Genomic DNA, 21,692 nt, shown 5'->3' on the forward strand with positions numbered 1-21,692 from the left:
TAAATATATGAATATTGCTTTAGTTCAGTTTATTTGGGGTCCTTTGGATTTTTTTTTCCTTTTCCCTTCTCTCTCCTTTACCCAATGGGGAGAGGGGGGGAAGATGTTTGCAGTAGTTCGGGGACTTGACGTGGAGCCAGGTCTAAACTGAGACACTTTTTCTGCTTCATACAACTATAAACAAAGAGGAAGGCACCTCCTCCTGCTGTCACATAAATACCTGCATGCAGAGCCCCTTCAGAACCTTACTCTTTACAGGGTAAGCAGGTAACAAGGGCTATCCCAGGACATTGGCACACTTTCTGAGTGAATGTGACTATTATTTCAGTTGCCAGCATGTGTCTTTGCAGAGCAAACAAATATACAGCTCAGAATAAACCATGAGACAGTCTGTCATATAAGTTAATTAAGCTCACATTAGGGTATGCCTCTGCCTCTGCAGCAAAACATTTCAGGAAGGATTTTTCAGCTCCTTGTTCTACTCCTCCACCCTCTGACTCCCTCAGGATCTATTTCTCTAGAAGAGCTTCAAAAAGGGTATCCTAGGGCCCCATTGATATGGAAAGCAACTTCTGGAAGGATAATTGACAAGGTTTAATGACCCCTCCTTGCTTGGAAGATTCATAGCAAGACTTGACTAAAGATGCTGTAGTACATTTCCAGAGGGTTTCTGGCGTAGAGATTTCATAACATCTGACAGAAGCTTTATATTTTGCCTTTACGTACTCTCATATCACACAAAGTCCTACAGACTCAGTAGCACATTACTGCAGTGCCACTGCTCTGTGATCCAGGCAAGCTGGCGTTGTTTCTGGGAGTATGTTTTTGTCAGGAAGAAACCCTTAATCATTTTAAAGGAAATAGTTCCCTTTAAACAATTCTCATTGTGATAAAGTTGTCATCCACTTAGTTCTAAGAAACTGAACAAGTTTGCAAGAAAAGAAAGAATGATTCATTTTTCAGAGGAAGAACAGTCATAAGAGTGAGAATCTATAAATGAAGCACAAGGGAACTCCCATGGAAGGGGACTTTTTTTCCTAACACTTTATATATATTTTATATTAAGTGACCATTGGATTTTAAAAAAGTCAGAAATAATCCTGAGAACCATCTTGTTGACATGTAAAAATTGGATGTTGCTGCTGCCACATTCTGTGAGTTGGACTTCAGAGGAAGCACATGCAGTGCCTTTCCTAAGATCTTTAACCAGTGAGGTTAAAGCAGGAGCCAGGAAATAAGTGGAAAAGCCCTGAGGTGCCTCTGGTCACAGAGGGAAGATAGGAAAACAGTCTAGTGAGTTCAAGCAGTTGTTAGCCAGGGAGTGTTTTGGATCTCAGTTGCACAGTTATGTTCCTATTGTACCCTCAATGTTACTTTAGGCACCTAAAGCTTTTGGGTGTGACTTTTGAGTTTAACAGATGCTACAGGGTCAGTTCTTGTAGGGTGTGCAGAGAGTGCATCATATCCCCAAAGGGCTTCTGAATCCAGAGACAGCAAACTCCCAAGACTCTTATTTCATGTGAAAATATGCTTTGGAATGAAAATAATTTAAAATTCTGCAATAAATATCAGAAAACTTTGCTGTTTCAAGTAATTTCCTACAGCAATAGTAATGAGGTAAATTTGTATCTCCAGTCGTTTAACAGAAAAGTTCCTTTAGTTCTCTTCAAAGAAAGCTTTTTTCTCAGCCAATATCATTAAAATATTTTCCATAGCTTTGACTTGCTTTGCTATGAAGTTGTGTTTCACCCTTAACGACTTATTGAAAATGGAGACTTGGAGATAATTATGTTTAATATTTAGATGTGCTTCAGTTCCAAAATCTATATCCATTTCAAATCATGTAAATAAAGGGAGCCCTTCAGGAAAATTAAACTAATTTTGGTTAAAAGCCTTAAATGCAATCCTGAGACGTTCACTGTGACTCAGGAGACAGTCCTGCCAACTTTTTAGTGTGCTTGTATTTTTGCCTGGTCACAGATCTGTTACTTACATTTGGGTGCTGGAGGCAGGGGCCCTGAATTGCTGCTTCCCATCCAGAGAACATGAAGCAGCATCCTACTTGCAGATTCTCTGCCACCATACTCACACAGAGGAGAAAAAGACTGCAAGCTTTTTTTTCCTGCAGCAGTTGCTCTCACAGATGTTTTTACTGAGCTTCCCCAACCCTTATAGCCAAGACCAGAGATAAAAATGCCAGGTGCTTTTAGTCCACAGGTCACCATTTCCATTGCTTAAAGTGCTGCATCTTCCTTTTTCTCTGCAGATGGCTTTAATTACCACTGACAAATGGAGAGATCCTTCTCTGTGACATGTGTTTGGCTGGAAGAATGAGCTGATCCTGACAGGTTCTGTGAACATCCTGACTGCAGGCACAGAGTTGCATCAGGCACCTCTCAGGGAACATGGACATTCCCATCCCTGCTCTTCCCCCAGGCCATGCAGCGCTCCCACTGGCGCTCCCTGACCTCCACCACAAAACACACCATGCAAAATAAAATTTTGCTGGAGGTCTCAGGTGAGGCCAATCAGCTTATGAAGGGGCGGCACCCAGCACTGCCAAGAGGGATTTAAATGGCTGCTGGGAGCGCCAGCGACCCGGAGTGCGGAGAACATGAGCAGGCAAACAAATAGGAACGTGGCACGGCAGTTAGCGAGGCAGTTCGCACAGTCAGGGCAAGCAGGAGGGGCACGGCCACCTCCCAGCTCTCTTGAAGGAGCCTTTTTTTTTTTTTTTTGTCATAACTCAGCTTAAGCCAGCAATGGTTTCCAAAAAACCAAAAGCTGTTGCTGTTAAGATGAAGGTTGTGTCCACACAGACGGACCCATTTAAGAGGGACATCAAGATGGACGCAGCTGTTCAGGCCTCTGGCTGCGCAGAGTGTCTGAGCCTGGTGTTAGCACCAGAGGACAGTGTGAGTGGGGTCTGTGTGCGATGCGAGCAGGTGAATGACTTGCTATGCCTGGTGGCAGAGCTCAAGGAAGAGGTAGAGAGACTAAGAAGTATTAGGGACAGTGAAAGGGAAATTGACTGGTGGAGTTGCACCCTTTCGACCCCAAAAGAAGTCCAGCAGGAGACAGTGAAGCCCTGCCCCTCCTGCCATCAGGCAGTTGGAGCAAACGTGGTGGATGGGGGGGAATGGAAACAAGTCCCTCACTGGAGAGGTAAAAGAATCCCCTCCCAACCCCCACAATCCCCCAGGTGCCCTTAGAGAACAGATATGAGGCCCTGGACTCAGAGAACCAGGCAGAGGACAGACAAGAGGAAGATCTGTTTGGAAGGTCTCCTGTTCCCTCCCCCCCCCCATCTACCAGACGGGTTACAACTACAGCTACAAAGAAAAAAAGGGTAGTTGTAGTTGGTGACTCCCTTCTGAGGGGAACTGAGGGCCCTGTGTGTCGACTGGACCCATCCCACAGGGAGGTCTGCTGCCTTCCTAGGGCCCGGGTGAGGGATATTAGTAGGAGACTCCCTCAGCTAATTCGGCCCTCAGATTATTATCCACTGTTGGTAGTCCAGGCTGGCAGTGATGACATCAATGGGAGAAGTACTAAGGCAATTAAAAAGGACTTCAAGGCGCTGGATGGACTAGTTGATGGGACAGGAGCACAGGTGGTGTTTGCGTCAGTTTCTGCAGTAGCAGAGATAAATGAGGAGAGGAGTAGGAAAACCCATCTTATCAATAGGTGGCTAAGGGATTGGTGCCACCAGCAGAACTTTGGGTTTTTTGATCATAGGCCAAATTCCATCATACCTAGTCTCTTCAAACCATATGGGCTTCATCTATCTAGCAAAGGCAAAAGGACTCTAGCCCATAAGGTGGCAGGGCTGATCAGGAGGACTTTAAACTAGATTTGAAGGGGGAAGGGGTTGAAACTGGGCTCTCCAGAAAGGAGCCCAAGGGTGGACAGCCCAAGTTAAGAGCCAAATCAGCAGCCCAGCTGAAGTGCATGTACACCAATGCACACAGTGTGGGTAACAAACAAGAGGAGTTGGAAGCCATCGTGCAGCAGGAAAGCTGTGCTGTAGTCACCATCACGGAAACATGGTGGGATGACTCGCGTGACTGGAGTGCTGCCATGGATGGCTACAGGCTCTTCAGAAGGGACAGGCAGGGTAGGAGAGGTGGAGGGGTGGCTCTATATGTTAGAGAATCTCTTGACTCTGTAGAAGTTGAAGTCAGTAACAATAAGGTTGAGTGCCTGTGGATCAGAATCAGGAGGAAGGCCAACAAGGCTGACATCCTGGTGGGAGTCTGTTACAGACCACCCAACCAGGATGATGAGGGTGATGAATTATTCTACAAGCAGCTGGCGGATATCTCAAAATTGCCAGCCCTTGTTCTCGTGGGTGACTTTAACCTGCCAGATGTCTGCTGGGAACTCCACACTCCATAGAGAAGAGGCAGTCTAGGAGATTCCTAGAGTGTATAGAGGATAATTTCCTGCTCCAGCTGGTAAATGAGCCTACCAGGGATGGAGCCCCGCTAGACCTCCTGTTCACAGAGAGAGGCTGGTGGGAGATGTGATGGTCGGTGGACATCTGGGACACAGTGATCATGAAATAATAGTTTTCAATGCTTAGGGATGCAAGGAGGGCTGTCAATAAAACCTCTACGTTGGACTTCCAGAAGTCAGATTTCAGCCTATTCAGAAGACTAGTTCAGAGTGTACCCTGGGAAACAAGCCTTGAAAACAAAGGGGTTCAGGAGGGATGGACGTACTTCAAGAAGCAAGTTTTGAAAGCACAGGAGCAGGTTGTCCCAGTGTGCTGAAAGGCGAGCCGGCGGGGAAGACAACTGGTCTAGCTGAAGAGGGAGATTTTGAAAGAAATTAGGGTAAAGAAGAGAGCCTACCTAAAACAGAGAGCCTTTTTTCCCTTATGGAAAAAAGGGCTGACTACTCAAGAATTTAGGAATATAGTTAGGTCGTGTAGAAAGAAAATTAGAGGAACAAAGGCACAACTTGAACTGGATCTCGCCACCTCTGTGAAGGATAACAAAAAGTCCTTCTACAGATACATCAATAGCAAAAGGAGGGGCAAGGAAAACCTCCACTCTTTACTGGACATGGGCGGGAATATAGTTATCAAAGATGAGGAAAAGGCTGAGGTATTTAACACCTTCTTTGTCTCAGTTTTCAACAGTAAAACAGGTTATCCTCAGGACAAGTGGCTTCTGGAGCTTGTAGAAAGAGACAAGAATCTGAACAGCCCCCCTGTAATCCAGAAGGAAACAGTTAGGGACCTACTGAGCTGCTTGGATCTTCACAAGTCTATGGGACCAGATGGGATCCATCCAAGTGTGGAAGAGGTCGTCAAGCCTCTCTCCATCATCTACCAACAGTCCTGGCTCACTGGGGAGGTCCCAGATGACTGGAAGTTGGCAAATGTCACGCCAATTCACAAAAAGGGCCGGAAGAAGGACCCGGGAAACTACAGGCCTGTCAGCCTGACCTCAGTGCCTGGCAGGGTTATGGAGCAGATCATCCTAAGTGCAATCACACAGCACCTACAGGATGGACAAGGGATCAGATCCAGCCAACACGGGTTTAGGAAGGGCAGGTCCTGTCTGACCAACCTGATCTCCTTTTATGATCAGGTGACCCACCTGGTGGATGAGGGGAAGGCTGTGGATGTGGTCTACCTGGACTTCACCAAGGCCTTTGACACCATCTCCCACAGCATTCTCCTGAAAAAGCTGCAGCCTATGGCTTGGACAGGGGCACTCTGTGCTGGGTTAGGAACTGTCTGGAGGGCTGAGCCCAGAGAGTGGTGGTGAACGGTGCTGCATCCAGTCGGCAACTGGTCACTAGTGGTGTCCTCCAGGGATCAGTGTTGGGCCCAGTTTTGTTTAATATCTTTATCGATGATTTAGATGAGGGGATTGAGTCCATCATCAGCAAATTTGCAGATGATACCAAGCTGGGGGGGAATGTCAGTCAGCTGGAAGGCAGGAGGGCTCTGCAGAGGGACCTGGATAGGTTGGAGAGTTGGGCTGATTCCAATGGGATGAGGTTCAACAAGGCTGAGTGCTGGGTCCTGCACTTTGGCCACAACAACCCCCTGCAGCGCTACAGGCTGGGGACAGAGTAGCTGGAGAGCAGCCAGGCAGAAAGGGACCTGGGAGTTTGGATTGACAAGAAGCTGAACATGAGCCAGCAGTGTGCCCAGGCGGCCAAGAAGGCCAATGGCATCCTGGCCTGGATCAGGAACAGTGTGGCCAGCAGGACCAGGGAAGCGATTCTTCCCATGTACTCAGCACTGGTGAGGCCACACCTGGAGTGCTGTGTCCAGTTCTGGGCCCCTCAGTTCAGGAAGGATATTGAGGTGCTGGAGCAGGTCCAGAGAAGAGCAACAAGGCTGGTGAAGGGACTCGAGCACAAGTCCTGTGAGGAGAGGCTGAGGGAACTGGGACTGTTCAGCCTGGAGAAGAGGAGGCTCAGGGGAGACCTCCTCACTCTCTACAACTCCCTGAAAGGAGGTTGTAGCCAGGTGGGGGTTGGTCTCTTCTCCCAGGCAACTATCAGCAAGACAAGAGGGCATGGTCTCAAGTTGTGCCAGGAGAAGTTTAGGTTAGATATTAGAAAGAATTTCTTTACAGAGAGGGTGGTCAGACATTGGAATGGGCTGCCCAGGGAAGTAGTGGATTCTCCGTCCCTGGAGGTTTTTAAGATGAGACTGGATGTGGCACTTAGTGCCATGGTCCAGTAACCACAGTGGTAGTGGATCAAGGGTTGGACTTGATGATCTCGAAGGTCCCTTCTAACCCAGCTGATTCTATGGTTCTATGAGAACCACTTTCTGTGATTCTGTGTCCCCTCTGAGTCAAATGCACTGTGTTTTCAGAGTAGCTCCATTGTATTTCTTGTTTTGTGAATATGTGGGGAAGTTTTCCTTGGCAAGTGTGTGAAGGTGCATGAATAGCTCCCTTAACATAGGCCATTCAAAATAACAATGTAGTTTAGACACTATCTGAGGGTAGTAGCCAAGCAATATGACTCCCAGCTTCTTATTTGTAGAACTATCTGGATCACACATATTCCCTATGGTAACCTCTGAAGAAGACCTTGACATGACTCAACCTGTTTCACTGCCTTGTGTATTCATCACATTCTATACCGGAATTTCATCTCTGTGATCCAAATATCAGCCAGCATTTTCCATGGCAGTTGCTTCAGCTCTCCCACATACGTTCAGTTTGCCAAATTAAAACTCTTTTTTTTGGGGGGGAGGAACCAAGTAAAACTGAAAACAATAAAAAAATTGAGCATTTCTAAAGGGCACCTCAAACTAGACAGCAAATATCTACCACTGTCAGGGCAAAATGGGAAGGATGAAATATCGGGGAGGATAAAATGTTCAGAAGTCTGAGGGAAAAGTCATATTATAATGGAGATTTACTTTGGAAACTATGTAGCTTCTCCTGTTCTAACACAAGCAGGTATCTCATGTTTGCGTCTATTGCTGTAATTTTTGCCCCATCCAGTGCATAAATTGGAGAACCTGGAATCCTGGCTTGGCCAGAGAAAGCTGTGAGAGATTTCATTTTACTCTCAGTGTAAACATCATTCATATTCTGATGGTCAATGCTGACGTATGTTTATATGGTCCTAACCTACAGAGACTTCTAAAACCTGGCTAAGAACAAGGAGGAAACAGCAAATGTTGGGGCAGGCAGGGCTGTTTTAGCTTCCTGGAGAAGGAAGGTATTTCTGGGGGTGTCTAAAGCATCAGTATTATATAGATAGCTTTAAACTGAGCTTTCACATTTCCTATTTTTGTGTTTTACTTTTATGTAACCATGCTGCATCAAGCCCATTTCAGATTCCTCCCAAGCTTCTCCATTATGGCTTTGCCACAGAAGATGACAAACTCTATCCTGCTTTGAACTGCTTGGAAATTGAGTCACTCACCTCTTCCTGGCATTGAAGGCTGGCAGGAATGGGGACCAGCCACAGACAGCAGAGTGCAGTGGGATGTCTCCGAGTTGCCTTATGCCATCATCTTAAACCAGGGGTGGCATTCATTCCTCTCTACTTTCCAATTTTGTTTTAATGCAGCCTAGATGTGACACCTAACATAACATGACTGCAGTTCTGCTGCCAAAACATAAACGTTTGTAAAAAATTCTACTTCTCTTCCTATAGCTGATTTATGCAGGCAGCTGTGTAAAATTTGGGTGGTGTCTGCACTACGTATCTCGTGACTGGCAGCTCCAGAAAAACACTGATTTTAACTTATACTTTGCATGGACACAGCAGAATAAAAATGTACAGATAGTTTTGTCTTTAGTCCACAGTCTAACTGGTAATCAAACAAGCAACGTGGAATTTTATTAATGTAATGCTAAAGATTAAGAGATTGAATTAGGATGCCTTCCAAAAGACATCACTGCTATATATAGGAATTGTGATTTGGTATGATAGAGTTCAGTAAGGTCAGCCAAGACATATTTTATGTCTAAGTCTCATTAAAATAACCCCAGAATAACATCACTGAACAGATTTTAGTAAGACATTATAAACACTACCTAACATTCACATTCCTACATTAGTTAGCTTGGCTTAAAAGTCATCTCAGAATAACATAAAGAGCTTTGGAATAACGAGTATGAAGAGACATGTGAAAGCTTAATGAGCAGGCTGCTGGCTCTCTCGCTGTTTGATTTTGACCTGATTATCAGTAACTTTGCAGACCTGAGAGCTACTGCTGAGGAGTGAGATAGGATTGTCTCGGCAGAAATGTTGAGTGTTCCGGCCATACAATTGCTGACCTTTAGAGCAATTTGGAATGATGAGTATGTTTTTCCCTTTCAAGACTCCTTCTTTCTTTACAAAAGCTGCCCCTTTTCACAATGATGTCATCCTCTGAGAGTGTGTCATGAAAGCAAGAGGTAGATCCCTTAAATAAACCCATATAGTTAAAATTTCTATACAATGTGCTACAGAATTCCAGAGGAAGAAGGTGGTAACGCCCAAGTGATTCTTATCCACTGTTTTGGTTAAATTAGGGTTTTAAAGAAATGAAAATCATTCCTGCTGGCTAACCCAGAAATGCCAAAGGTGACTTTGAATGTTTTACACATCCAGCAATGCAACAGCTCACACTGACACAGCCAAAATTAGATTTTTTTTTTTCCCATAGTTAACTGTTGTCATTGATCTAATGTCACACACAAATGTTTTGTATTTGGAGTGGAAAACAACAGAATATATCACGTAATTTAAGAAAATGTTCATAAAAACAGTTATTTAATGTAAGGAATACTACTTGCACAAAGGCTGCAAACATTTCAGATGTAAGCATAAAGATTTAATGTGACAAAATTTTAGTTATGCAATTCTCTTTGCCAAATAGAATAATAATTAGCATACCTTAATGCCACCTCTTACTATCCTGTCTCGTGGAATTTATAATCCTCCAAAAGTAAAATTAGTCTCCTTAATTAAAGCTAAATCATGTGAACCACATAAAGAAACACACACCAACAGAGCTATTTACCACTGCAGGTAATTTATATTCAAGATAAGCTCACATTTCCCCAGATTGGGGCAACTGACTTAATTCTATTTTAGAAGGTAGTAAGGAATGTAAGGTTTTCTTTTAAATGCCCTTAACACATTAATTAAAATTAATCTGAAGGATTCTGTGCTAAAGGGAGCATGCTCTTGAACAGTGACAAGCAAGGGAAACGTATGCTAAGCCCTAAAAGGTCCACTGGAAAAGATATTTGAAAAGCAGGAAAGGTTCAGTACATACTACTACATTTTCCAGCGTCAGCAATGTTTTCATTTACTAATAGAAATACACTAAAAATATATAACTACTAACTTGAATCATATTATAACTGCTAATATATTAACAAAACCCATCTACATTCCTATTTTGAAAAGCAATTGTTTTATACAACCTTAACTTTGTTTGGGCTGATAATTAAAAAATCAGCAATCAACTCAAATTACACATTTTTTTTCTGCACTTGCCTTTGCTTTGAAGCCTTAATGAAAAACCACCAAAGCCATAAACAGCATTTAAGTTACTGTAGACTGCTTTTGGACAAGCAGCAGTGAAAAGAAATTCCCCTCCCTTTCCACTCCCTCCTATAATCTCATCCAGGTTGTCCATATATTGGTACTTCCACTGCAGCCACAAGGAACTGATGAGTCTTTCTTCCAGAAAAATCTGCAGCCAGCCATTTATCTCCCTACTTTGAGAGATACTTTTCACACTACAAGAAAGACAGTAGGTGACAAAATGGGGCAAACTCACCCCCACCCCACCTTCCAGCCCCAAAGGCTGTCATCATTCCCTCTGCATCAGGCACAGCTCTTGTGCAACTACAGCATAAATTAGGTATGGAAAATCCATCTGAGGAACAAAAATTAAAAAAAAACCAAATAAGTTATCACCCAATCAGTTAGCATCCCGAGAGATGGGCACAGAGAGAAGACAGAGGAGCAGGACTACCTCTTTCAGCACCAGCTTATTATTAAATTGGCTTAGGCTGCAGCTTGAAACTTCATCCTAAGCCCTTCAAGCAAAGGTGGGGAGAAAAATGACTGTGCAGTCACCTCTTCTTAGAAACAAAGGAAGAGATTAAACCAGATGGGAGGATCCCTTGGTGTGCCACAGCTGTGGGTACCAGATCTGCAGCAGGATTGCAGCAGATCTGGGTTGAAAGGGGTGATTTCAGCAGTCGCAATGAGGCTGCAGGCATGGAGAGGGGTGAAAGCAGCTGTGGGAGGAGATAGGGAGAAGCTGTAGGACAGAAGGCTGAAGACAGAAAACACCTGGAGGGCAGGGAATTGCAAAACTGTGCTTTCAGTTAAGTGCACATGAGAACAAGAGAAGGGTCTAATGACTGAAAGGGAGGAAGAGAATTCTTCTGCAAATCAAAACACTGGTGAAGAAGCCACAAGAAAACATCAGCTAAGAGTGCATACTTGAAGACACAAATATATATCTGAAGGTATTTGGGCTGTAATCATGCCATAAACTGAAGGTCCATCTGGTGAAGAAGCAGAATTACTATGGCAAATAATAATCCATACCCACACTTCCCTACACTGTTTGTACAAGCCCTATCATCTCCAGCAGTCACATTTCTTATGGTCGGACTGTAAGATCACAAGGCAAAACAAGGGAAAAACTCCAGCACTGGAGTTCTGGGAGGTGGTTTATCTATCACATACTTGCTAAAGCTCCAGAAGGTTATTTATCCATTTAAAGGGGGAAAAAAAGGAATATCTAAAAGTCTTCCTCATGTTCTTTATGCTTCTTAAATTATTTCAGTAAGAAATGGAAACTATTTCATTTAAAATAAGACAGAATTTTTTTTGCAGTGAGAACAATCAAACACTGCAACAATCTCCCCAGGGATGTGGTGGAGCCCCCATTGCTGGAGGTTTTCAAGATGGGATTGGATAAGGTGCTGGATAATCTCATTGATGCTGATTTTCCCACAAAAGGGCTTCTAAGGTCCCTTCCAACCTGAGTTATTCTGTGATTCTGTGATTCATTTGAAACATCTGGTATGTCAAAAACTAAAAACAGAGCAAAAAGAAGAGGAACAGTAAGCCTTTTGCTGGGACACCTCGTTACACATCAAAAAGCTGCAAAAAATTATCCACAATATTTTCAAAATGTTTTCAATACTCTTAATTTGTTCTGATTAATGTCAATAGAGTAGTTTGCAAACCAGCTTCAAGTGTCTTGACTTTCAGCCTTGTTAAAAGCAGGCACAGGAAAGGTGCTGGGGTGATTTCTAACTGCAGGTTGCAGCAATGAATATTGAAAATGCTACCCAAAGAGAGTATCATTGCCTTCATGAGCACAGGCATTTATCAGGAAAACTTTCTGATGCCATTAGCCCTCTGTAGCCCTCAAGGCCTTCCAGATTATGAAACCACATTTCACATGAGTTGCATGTAAAACTGAGATATAAAATAATATTGAGACAACTGGTTTAACAGAACTGGAGACTCTTAGTTTTTTTTATCTCAGGGTTGGCAATGGTATGACATATGGTATCTCTCCCATGATGCCCCTCAAGGTAACTTTGCTCTGGTTTGATGGGACATCAAACTAGAAAAAATGCTTATATTGATTCATTAACTCTAATTTATTCCTTTATTGCCAGCAAATAAATGAGATAGTAAACAAAATCCTCAGCTGACTTCAAACAGGGACCCTGGGTTTTTTATTTAAAACAAAAACTTCACTGGGCTATATGCTGTATACCTAACAGCATGGATCTCAATACTGCTGTCAATGCTAGCCAGCCAGCTTATTTAACAAACAGTTTGTTTCTTTCCTACTAACAGGAATTATTTGAAATACTTCCTTTTGAGGGGTGAGTACTAAAACTCACAGCCTAGCAGTGCCTAGTCATGTATCACAGCCTCTTCTCCTACACTCAAAGCACATTAAGAGGCAGCAAAATACAGCCTTGCCTTGCCACAGCTGCAATTACCATAGATATTAGAAACAACTGCAAAATCATCTATTTCTGTTGTTTATCCTGCTATGTTGCTTGTCTCACTGTCTTTCATTTCAGTGAATTCTAAATGCCCACATCAATATTTTGGCTGAAATTAATATTTTCAGGTTTCACATAATTCTTCATCACAATTAAGGGAGCTATTATTACATTCTCTTTGATTGTTTCCAGTTCAGAAGAATCTGCCGTGCAGGTTTCTTGGTAGACTTGAACTATTTCACTTTTCTGTTACCAAAATGTCACAGATAAAAGGCCACTTCAGCAATAAGGGAAAGACGAGAGACTCTAAAATGTGTAAAAAGTAAATGTAAATTTTGTTTCCTGCAGAGAATTTTGATCCTGGAGATGTGGCATTTTCCAGTGAAAGGCATTTATCTGAAAATTCTCAGAAAAGTTTATTAATTGACTAAAAATACCAAAATGACATCTTCTTCAAAACGTAAAAAAAGGGATGCAAATCTCATTGTCTCATTCACAGCCTACTCCTGTCATTACAAACAAAACTTGAAATTTATGTCTTTTCAGTACATTATTTGAAGCCAACATGAGATTTTCCCAAGGCAAAACCACTTACAGCAAAGTTGCTGTGGCAGATGTTTGACATTCAGCAAAGAACGTTTCTCCTTGTCCTCCTTCTCTTTCATTTTGTGAACTCATTTTGCGCATTTAGGTCCCACTTGCCCTTAAATTCTGCATTTTGATGGCTTGAATCTTCATTTTTCTCTAAGTGGAAGCTGAAGTTCTCGTATGGTCACATGTCATTAGGAACTGGGTTTTAACTAAAACATCAAATAGCCATAATTGAATTGCTGGAGTTGGCAGCACTGTCTTAACTCACTGAGAAAGAAAAGCAGGCGAGTTTTTGAGTAGCCAGAGGCTGTCAAGTGGGGTTCTGACTCACACAGAAGGAAAACACACAGCCTTGTTTTGAAATGTTTTCAATACTCTTAATTTGTTCTGATTAATGTCAATAGAGTAGTTTGCAAACCAGCTTCAAGTGTCTTGACTTTCAGCCTTGTTAAAAGCAGGCACAGGAAAGGTACTGGGGTGATTTCTAACTGCAGGTTGCAGCAATGAATATTGAAAATGCTACCCACATTATTCTAATTTGGCAGTCCAGGGGCTCAGCTGGTTTTCAGAAGAGCAGTACCACAAATCACTGTCATTTCAGCCCTTACCCACTGAGAAAAAGACACTGTGTTATAGAACTGCCTTCTTCTGACACAAGTTTGTTTGGAAACACTTTGAACTCCACATCGGATGTCCCTCACAGTACACATACAAGCTTCACAGAAATGTTTAAACAAGAACTGTGTGCAGCTCACCACAAATCACTGAATCTGTGACTGACTGACTTTCCAGTGCAGTTGTAATGCTGAGGTGAAAAAGGCTGTGCTTTTCCCGCCAAGATACCCACCAGACATCTGTGGATAGGTTCTCTGTTCTCCCACTGTCCTTATGACCAAAATAACAATAAAAAAGAAAATTACTTTTGGACTCATCGAATATGATTTTGGAAATGTACCATCTTTAAATTAAATTTCATAGTTTTTTGAAAATCAGGGCTCAAGTAAAGAGAACTTGGCAGGCAAAGGCTCAGGAGAGACCTCAAAACAAAATGGCCTTCTGACAAATGACATTGTTAAAGTCCCAGTGCTATGGAAGAATATGCCAAGCACAAGTGCATTGTGCATAACTGACAATGAAGATTAAAGTTATCTCCAAGGGAAGTAATTTTCTTCTTGGAGGAAAACAGCAAAAAGTAGGACAACAGAAGGAAGGTCAATAGGTTGCTCTGTGTTTGGATCCCTAAGATATGGCTGGGGGTAAAGCTTTGTCTTCTCAGAGAATGGACTCTACCCGAATTCTTAGGTTTCTTTAATTTAGCTGATAGATCTGGAAGAAGAATTAAGAAAAAATCTAAAGTTATTTTATGTTTTCAGGTTACTAAAGACAAGTGTAAGTACAGTGTAAGTACAGTGACCTTTTGCTCTTATAATGTTTGGTAAAGAATAAAACTGGATATTAGCCCTAGGAATAACTGAGCACGCTAATACTTTCTTCTCCAGTCCGTATATAGAAGAGAGACAGTAAGAACAAAAAAGTCTGAAATACACTTATAAAATAAAACTAACAGGAGAAGCAGAGCACAAAGATATTTCTGAAGAGAGAACAACTTGTCTCATAAGAACTGAGAAAACTTGAGGACACAAGTAACTGCAACATGATTTAATTTTTAGAATAGAGACCCTGCTATGCACTCAGAAACAATGGAAAACTTCTGTTTGAAGCTGAGAACTGGCTAAAAAGTGAATGGAAAGACCTGGCAGTATGCATCTGATCAGCAGATGGGTACAAGTACTCCAGATACTGACTTAAAGTACTTAAATTAGGTTCTTCATGTCACTTTATACAGCTATCCACCTCTATAGACCACAGAGGAAACTGCGTCCCATAAGTCCTTTTTGGTTATGGGTAGGCTCAGCATCAAAAGATAGTTCAGATATTTACCTGGATAATAAAATTAACCAATTAAACCCTCTACTCATATCTGTGGGTAGAAATGTTAAAAAAGCAATGAGAAAAAGCTGTGCAATAAGTCTTATCAGATGCTACACTGATTCTTTATTATTTGCTACTTCCTCAGAAATTCTATGCAGCTGTGTGAAAACACAAGAAGACTGGAAATAAACACAGTTCTAACTTTATAAAATGTAGTCAGAACTTTAGCATTAGGAGCTGTCCTCCCTAGTTCTCACAGTCTATCCTAGGTGCCTCTGCATAACAAACTAATTAGCCTGATTATCCCAGTTTTTTCCCTATGAAATTGGCTGAAATTCAGATTGTTCTATTTTTTAATATGTTTAAAGTAATACAACATTAAATTCAAGGTGAGGTACAGAATACTGCATTCAAATTTTATTAAAAAATCCTGCAATGTGAACATGATGAATTGGTGGGCAAGGGTGCCCCTTCTGGGGAGATCCATTCCCCAGTGTGTGACCACTGACATTTTTCCCCTAAGGATGGTGTTGGGAATAAATAGAGTTTCCTCACAAACTCTTTGAGGTCAGGCAGCCTCTCAGCATTTGCCTGGAATGGACATGAACCATGTTTCCTCACCGGCTGTGCTTGGATCCAGGTGCTTCCTCTTGTTCAATGACTGCATTGTGGCTGTTTGTTAACCACAAACTTGTATTTCCACAGCAGTGACAGGATGGGAGTAAGTGCCACAGATGTGGGCTTGAAACACTTGTCTTTGTGTTGTTTCCCAAGAGTTCTGGTCCACACTGGAGGAAATGGAAGTTTTGTACTCAAGTGTGCACTCCTGAACAGGAATAGGCACGGGGCTACTAGGAACAGAAAATAACCTGACATTTACTTCTTGATTATTAGAGAAATTATTATCCTAGGCTGATGACTGAGATCTCAATAACATCACCAGCTACATCTACTAGATGTAGTTCTACATGAAATGAACATTTAGCTGAAATGAATCAGCTGAATGCACACTATCTGAATGTCTTTGCAAAGAGCCACAACACTGAGATACTTAACAGACTTGCCTTTTTCCACACATATTTCTTAAAAAATACTGAAAACTGATATTTTCTTTTCCATCTAGTTGAAAACCTAAGAATAGATGTCTGTTGTATAACAGAGAAAAATTTTGCAAATTATTTAACTTACAGGAGGAGCACTATCAACATAGTGAGGTGACATTGTCATAGCAGTTTGGAGTCCCAGTTGGAAGAGAAAGAAGAGATACTGATAAATATGGCTAGTGGAAATTATGGACATGAATTTTATCTGCCACAGCTTCTATTTAAGACCTTCCAATAAAAAAGAATTACTTCCAGTATTTTCTGCAGAAACCTGAAACAATGGGATAAACACTCAGATAAATACTCAGAGATTAATTATGCTTCCCTGATTTTATATGCATTTAAACTGCCTAAGGATCTCCAAGGAGTAGGTTAAATCTGAAATACAGAGGACTATTAAAAATAGGTTGTTTTAATTAATTCCTTCAATTTAAAAAATACCTCTCTACCACTATTGATCCAGTGAGTTTTCATTTCTTTGGACCACGTGCTAAAACATCCCTCCAAGAATAAAAAAATCAAAGAAAAATAAAAGAAGAAAAACATTTCTGAGGCCTTGAAAAGAGCTGAATGTTTAAATTAAAGAAACATTTAGAGAAAGATTCCCTCACAGAAGGAAGGATGGGAGATTGTGATACTTCCTGCAGATAGGACAATGTGTCATCTCGGGGGAATGATCCTTTTGATTTTTTTATCAGGTTTTTTAATAACTTTTTTGCTATAAAGCAAAACTGACTAAAAAGCTAGTCTTACTTATGAGACTCTCATAGCCTAAATAAAAATACCTGCCCAAATTCTTTCAGTATTTTCATAGGTTTTTGTCCAAAACTTTCTGAACATTTCCTATCATTTTAAGACAAATATTCAATAGAGCTTTACTACATTCCCATCAAACTGCAAGAGTACTTTTTCGAAGTAGTTGACCTTGGTTTCAAACTACAGGAAACAGAACTGACACCTGAGTTATCTCTGCGGTACTGTTTCAAGGGCAACATTTCCAGTGGGAAACAATTTTTGAAATACATAAAAATTTTAGGCAGAAGTTAACTGCACTTCTAGCACTGAAAGGATCTAAATGTACTTTTTCACTACCATGACTGAGCTCTTCTGTTCAGTTATGACTGACCAGGAGAGCTCAGTTTTTTAAGCCATATCATTCATGTGTCACTTGGATTCCCTACTCCTGGTTAATGAAAGCCATTTGTTCCTCCCAGGGCTGGACCCTGCAGTCCCCAGACATCCAGCGCCATCATGTGGACACAAGAACTGTTTCCATCCGGATACCCCAGAGCACTGAGGAGGAGCTTTGTCCAGGGACAAAACAGTATTCCCTTAAAATCTTGTATTTGCAATAATGAAACCAACCTTGGAAGAGGAAAAAAAAATCACACTGCTAAGGTGCTTGGCAGTTAAGATCTTCTTGGCTATTAAGATCATCCTTAATGCCTGAGTTCTGTTCTGCTGGCTGCCACGTCTTCCCCCTAGGTTAAAATACACAGATAGGAGTCCTGTTTGCTCTAATCTTCTAAAATGGTGTGAAAACATCATCCTCTTTTACTTGGTATTATACTTTTCAGTGTCTTTTGTCAAGGACAAGGCTACAGATTCCTTCTTCGAGAAGAAATCTGTTTTATCTTTCATTCATATATAAATATACACTCATATATACACACACACACACATATTCACATGCACACATACATAAACACACACAAAAATGTTTAACCTTGAGATAGAATTTGGGGGATATGCTGCTCTTTTTGTGGTCACCAAACATTTCAACTTTCCTGAGCCTGGATTTCAACCTGTGTGGGTTCCAGAGTGAGTTGATGGGACTTGATGGTCTTCGAGGTCTTTTACAACCTTAAGAATTTGATGATTCTATGCCTAGTTTAAGTCTAGAAGACAAGGGCCACAACTCTTTTTCATGCTCTCCATCCGTTTCACAGTTTTTTCTTCCACCACAAAATTTCTTGTGAAGTCACTGAACTCAATCTGCTTGCCTGTGTTTAATATCAGCCCTGCACATCCTAATTTTATTTTATACGCTGATTTATTCTGGTACCTTCTGAATGCTTGCCAGTACCTTTTCTTTTAGCAGTCCTGACTGATGGATATATTTCCATAGGCATTTATTTTAGTGATTTAGAGGGCTGGACAGTATTTTCCTTTGCTTAGCAAGCTGGTAACTGACAATGTAAGATACGTAATAATTGCAATTTAGACTGCTTTAGAAAACTGGCACTGCTAAAAATTGAGATCTTGATTTGGTGTTCAGCAGATGGGCTAAAATTGTTCTCCCCCACAATAAAATAAGTGGAGCAGAATTGCCTCCTAGATTTCATTCTCCAAAATCTAAATAAGGAACCATTTCTTTACTTGATCCTCCAGTAACAAGGCTACTCTCCAGTCCACCACTGAATCTTCACTCATGGTGCAACCCTGCAGGAATCTCAGATTTAAGGGGAATCAGACACCACCTAGGGAACAGGTTCTGGGGCACAGACTTCTTTTAATTAGTTGCTTTCTTGCTACCTTGTCAGGCAAACAAGAAAAGGAACAAACGGAAAGAGTGAGGCTATTTGGTATCCAGTGGTAAAACCCAAATATTTCAGACGTGGTTAACTTGATAGCAGCAGACAAAAGGGTGAACATGAGAAAAGAGCAGGAGGAAGCCAAGAGGCATTTGATTTCAGAAGAAACGAGAGAAAGAAATAACAGTAAGCCAGAGTACATGGTCTTGCAGGTACAGATAATGCTGTGGAGAGTGCAGTAGAGTTGAAGAAAACAAGTAACTATCATCTTCCTAGTCAGTCATGAATAAGAACTAGGATATACTAGGACATAGTTCTTATTCATCCACTAATTCTATTGTGGATGAATATTTTATTTCTAGTTTTTAAGAAAATTATGGAGAAACACTAGAAAACCCAGTTTCTTACACAACCTCTCCAGAGAGTTTTAGAGCATTTTGCCAGTGGTTCTCTTGTAATGTAAGGTCACAACAGCCATGCTGGGTCAAGTTATTTCTCTACCTATGCATCCTATTTCTGACACTGGTCAGCATCACCCTCTTAACAGAGTAACACAGGAATGATGCTTCTCATGCTAAGGCCTCCCATTTTCTAGCAGATGTAGTTTAGAGATAGAGCTGTATCTGCATCTTTGTGAGTAATGGCATTTTGTGGTTTTCTTTTACATTTATACTTCTGTGTTTATGAAGATTTAGTTCACAAGAGTATTTGTTTTGACTCTGCAGCTGATATGTACTGCAGTATGTACAGCTGTTGGTTCTCCTTGCTCCTCAGTTGAGCTGTAATTCAACAAAAAAAACCTAAAAAACCCAAACCAAAATTTGACCCTTTCTCCCACCCTTATTTTCCAAGAATGATACAAGAATCATTCAGAAAACACCAAAATTCATTTTTCTGCTTAAGTTTATGAAATAAACTGAAATAAAGAATATGGCTCAAAACCCATCTACAGATCTACATGAATCCGCTAAATCCTCAGAGTCTATGTTGTTGCTCATTTGGCAGTTTTGAAGTGTTGAGTTGTTCTTTGAAGAATAAGGTAGAGAGAAGCATTGTCAAAGGCTGGAAGAATCAAGACTCCTTAACAGCATCCATGGAGAGGATGACAGACCTACCACAGCAGCAGGACTTGACTAAAATTAAAGAAAGCCAATAAAACTAGAAGAGAATTAAAAGAAATGAAGGTGAGGTAAGGAAGCTTCAGTGAATCACACTAAGTTGAAGAGAAATTAACAGAAATAAAGACTAGGATGGTGTAAATATTACAAATCAGAACACGGGTTAAAGGCACTGCTGAACAAATCTGTCAGAAGCACAAAATTTATTTTTTTCTTGTGCTCTGCTGCTTGTTAAAGAGGTTTGCAGATAACATGAGTTTGAAACTGTACATATAAGAGAGAACCACAGAAGCGCTGTGGTTAAAAGAATACTGACACGACCAACCCAGAAAAACAACGAAACCAGCAGTGTTTCATTTTGAGACAGCATAACCAGTGTGAGGAAGTCATAAGTCACAAAGACTATGTGTCCAGATAGTATCTACACATATCACATGCCTTGTGTTTTATTTTGAATTTTTCATCAGCTGTGCTTGTGAAATAGCACCAACATCCACCCAAATGAACTGCTGTAAACCTGTCCTTGGCTTTGGCTGTAGCAGATCATGGCAGATTTATGGAAGGCACACCAGAAACACAGAGCTGCACCACCTGCAAACGTTCACAGGGTAGTCTGGCACCTCCTGTGTTTTGCCTTTCTTTTTTTGGCTTTGGTATCCCTTGAGTGGATAATTACAGGACAGTTTCCAGAGTAGCTCATGTCCCTTTTTAGAGAAGTACACAGAAGAAAACACACAGTCAGGGATTACATATTCAAAATGTAAAATACCAAACACTTTCAGCCCAGTACATGGCATGTGCAATCCAGAAAATTCATACAGAACTACAGCACTAAGGCTGCTTGTGAAAATGCATGAACAGAGGGGAGAGACTGAATACCAGCATCTGGTCCATGGGGACTTGCCATCACCTAAACACTGGCACGATCAAACTGGAAGGAGTTGCTGTTGCAATGCATACTCTGATCTAACTTGCTCAGCAAACAGCCCCACATCCCATCAGAGGAATGCCAAACAATTTGGTTTCTTTCAATTGAGGGCGTGGACCCAACATCCCTGGAGAGGCTCAAGAAATGACTGGACTTGGCCTTTAATGCTGTGGTTTACACAAGGTGGTGATTGGTCACAGGTTGGACTCGATGATCTTGGATGTGTTTTCCAACCTAAATGATTCTGTGATTTTGTGATTCTCATTTATAATATTTCTTTGCCAGAGAAAGAGATATAAGTTCTTTAATGTGTTAAAGCACTCAGAAAAATGGGATGACCGTGAATAAATAGTTATGAATAAACACATGGACAGATACAACTTCTCCCTGTTCTGATACTTTTGCAAGACCTTTGCAAGTCACTTTTAAGGAAATACCTTGGTAGAGTGTGCAAAGCTATTTGGTGTTTGTGACTGCTTACAGGCGACATGTTTTCTGCCTCTGAGCTGTTTTCCTACAGCACCCACTGCACTGAGGATGTGTAGAAGACACAGTTATATTCTTTACCAAGAAATTTTTCCCTCTCAATATACAGACTTAAGTAAGTAAAAAGATATGCACTGAAACTATATTACTGTAACTGTTTTGTTCACACCAGGTTACTAGGAATTTGCTAGAATTGCCCCCTACAAGGAGCAATTTTCAGAGCAGATACTTCCAATGACTTAAGAAAACCACCTCAGCAACAATACATCTTTCTTAAAAAAACAAAATTTAAAGGTATTTAAGCAACTCATCAGTTGGGAGGATGTAGCAGAGGCAGAATGTTCTCCTCAAGTTCATCCAGAAAATGTGTCAACACTGCCTGGAGAGATCTGCTCTCACAAAACAGTGTTTATTCAGCTCTTCTTTTTAATGCCAGATGAGGTCCAAGTAGAAGGGTGGATTTGATCACAGCCAATGAGCAGCCAGATTAATTTCTAAGGCTCCAAAATAGTGGGCAGTAT

At 41.3% G+C, this 21,692-nt stretch overlaps 1 protein-coding gene across 1 annotated transcript in view; it reads right to left on the reverse strand.

The window, feature by feature from the left end:
* The window catches only part of RIOK2 (RIO kinase 2), a 293,756-nt gene extending 272,784 nt beyond the window's left edge, over positions 1-20,972 (reverse strand). The window contains exon 1 of the mRNA XM_064643308.1: positions 20,968-20,972. The gene's annotated coding sequence lies outside the window, so the exon portion shown is untranslated. The remainder of the gene's footprint in view (positions 1-20,967) is intronic.
* Positions 20,973-21,692: the final 720 nt, after the last annotated feature.

Source organism: Pseudopipra pipra, chromosome Z (genome assembly GCF_036250125.1).
Source record: "Pseudopipra pipra isolate bDixPip1 chromosome Z, bDixPip1.hap1, whole genome shotgun sequence".
NCBI classification, from domain to species: Eukaryota; Metazoa; Chordata; class Aves; order Passeriformes; family Pipridae; genus Pseudopipra; species Pseudopipra pipra.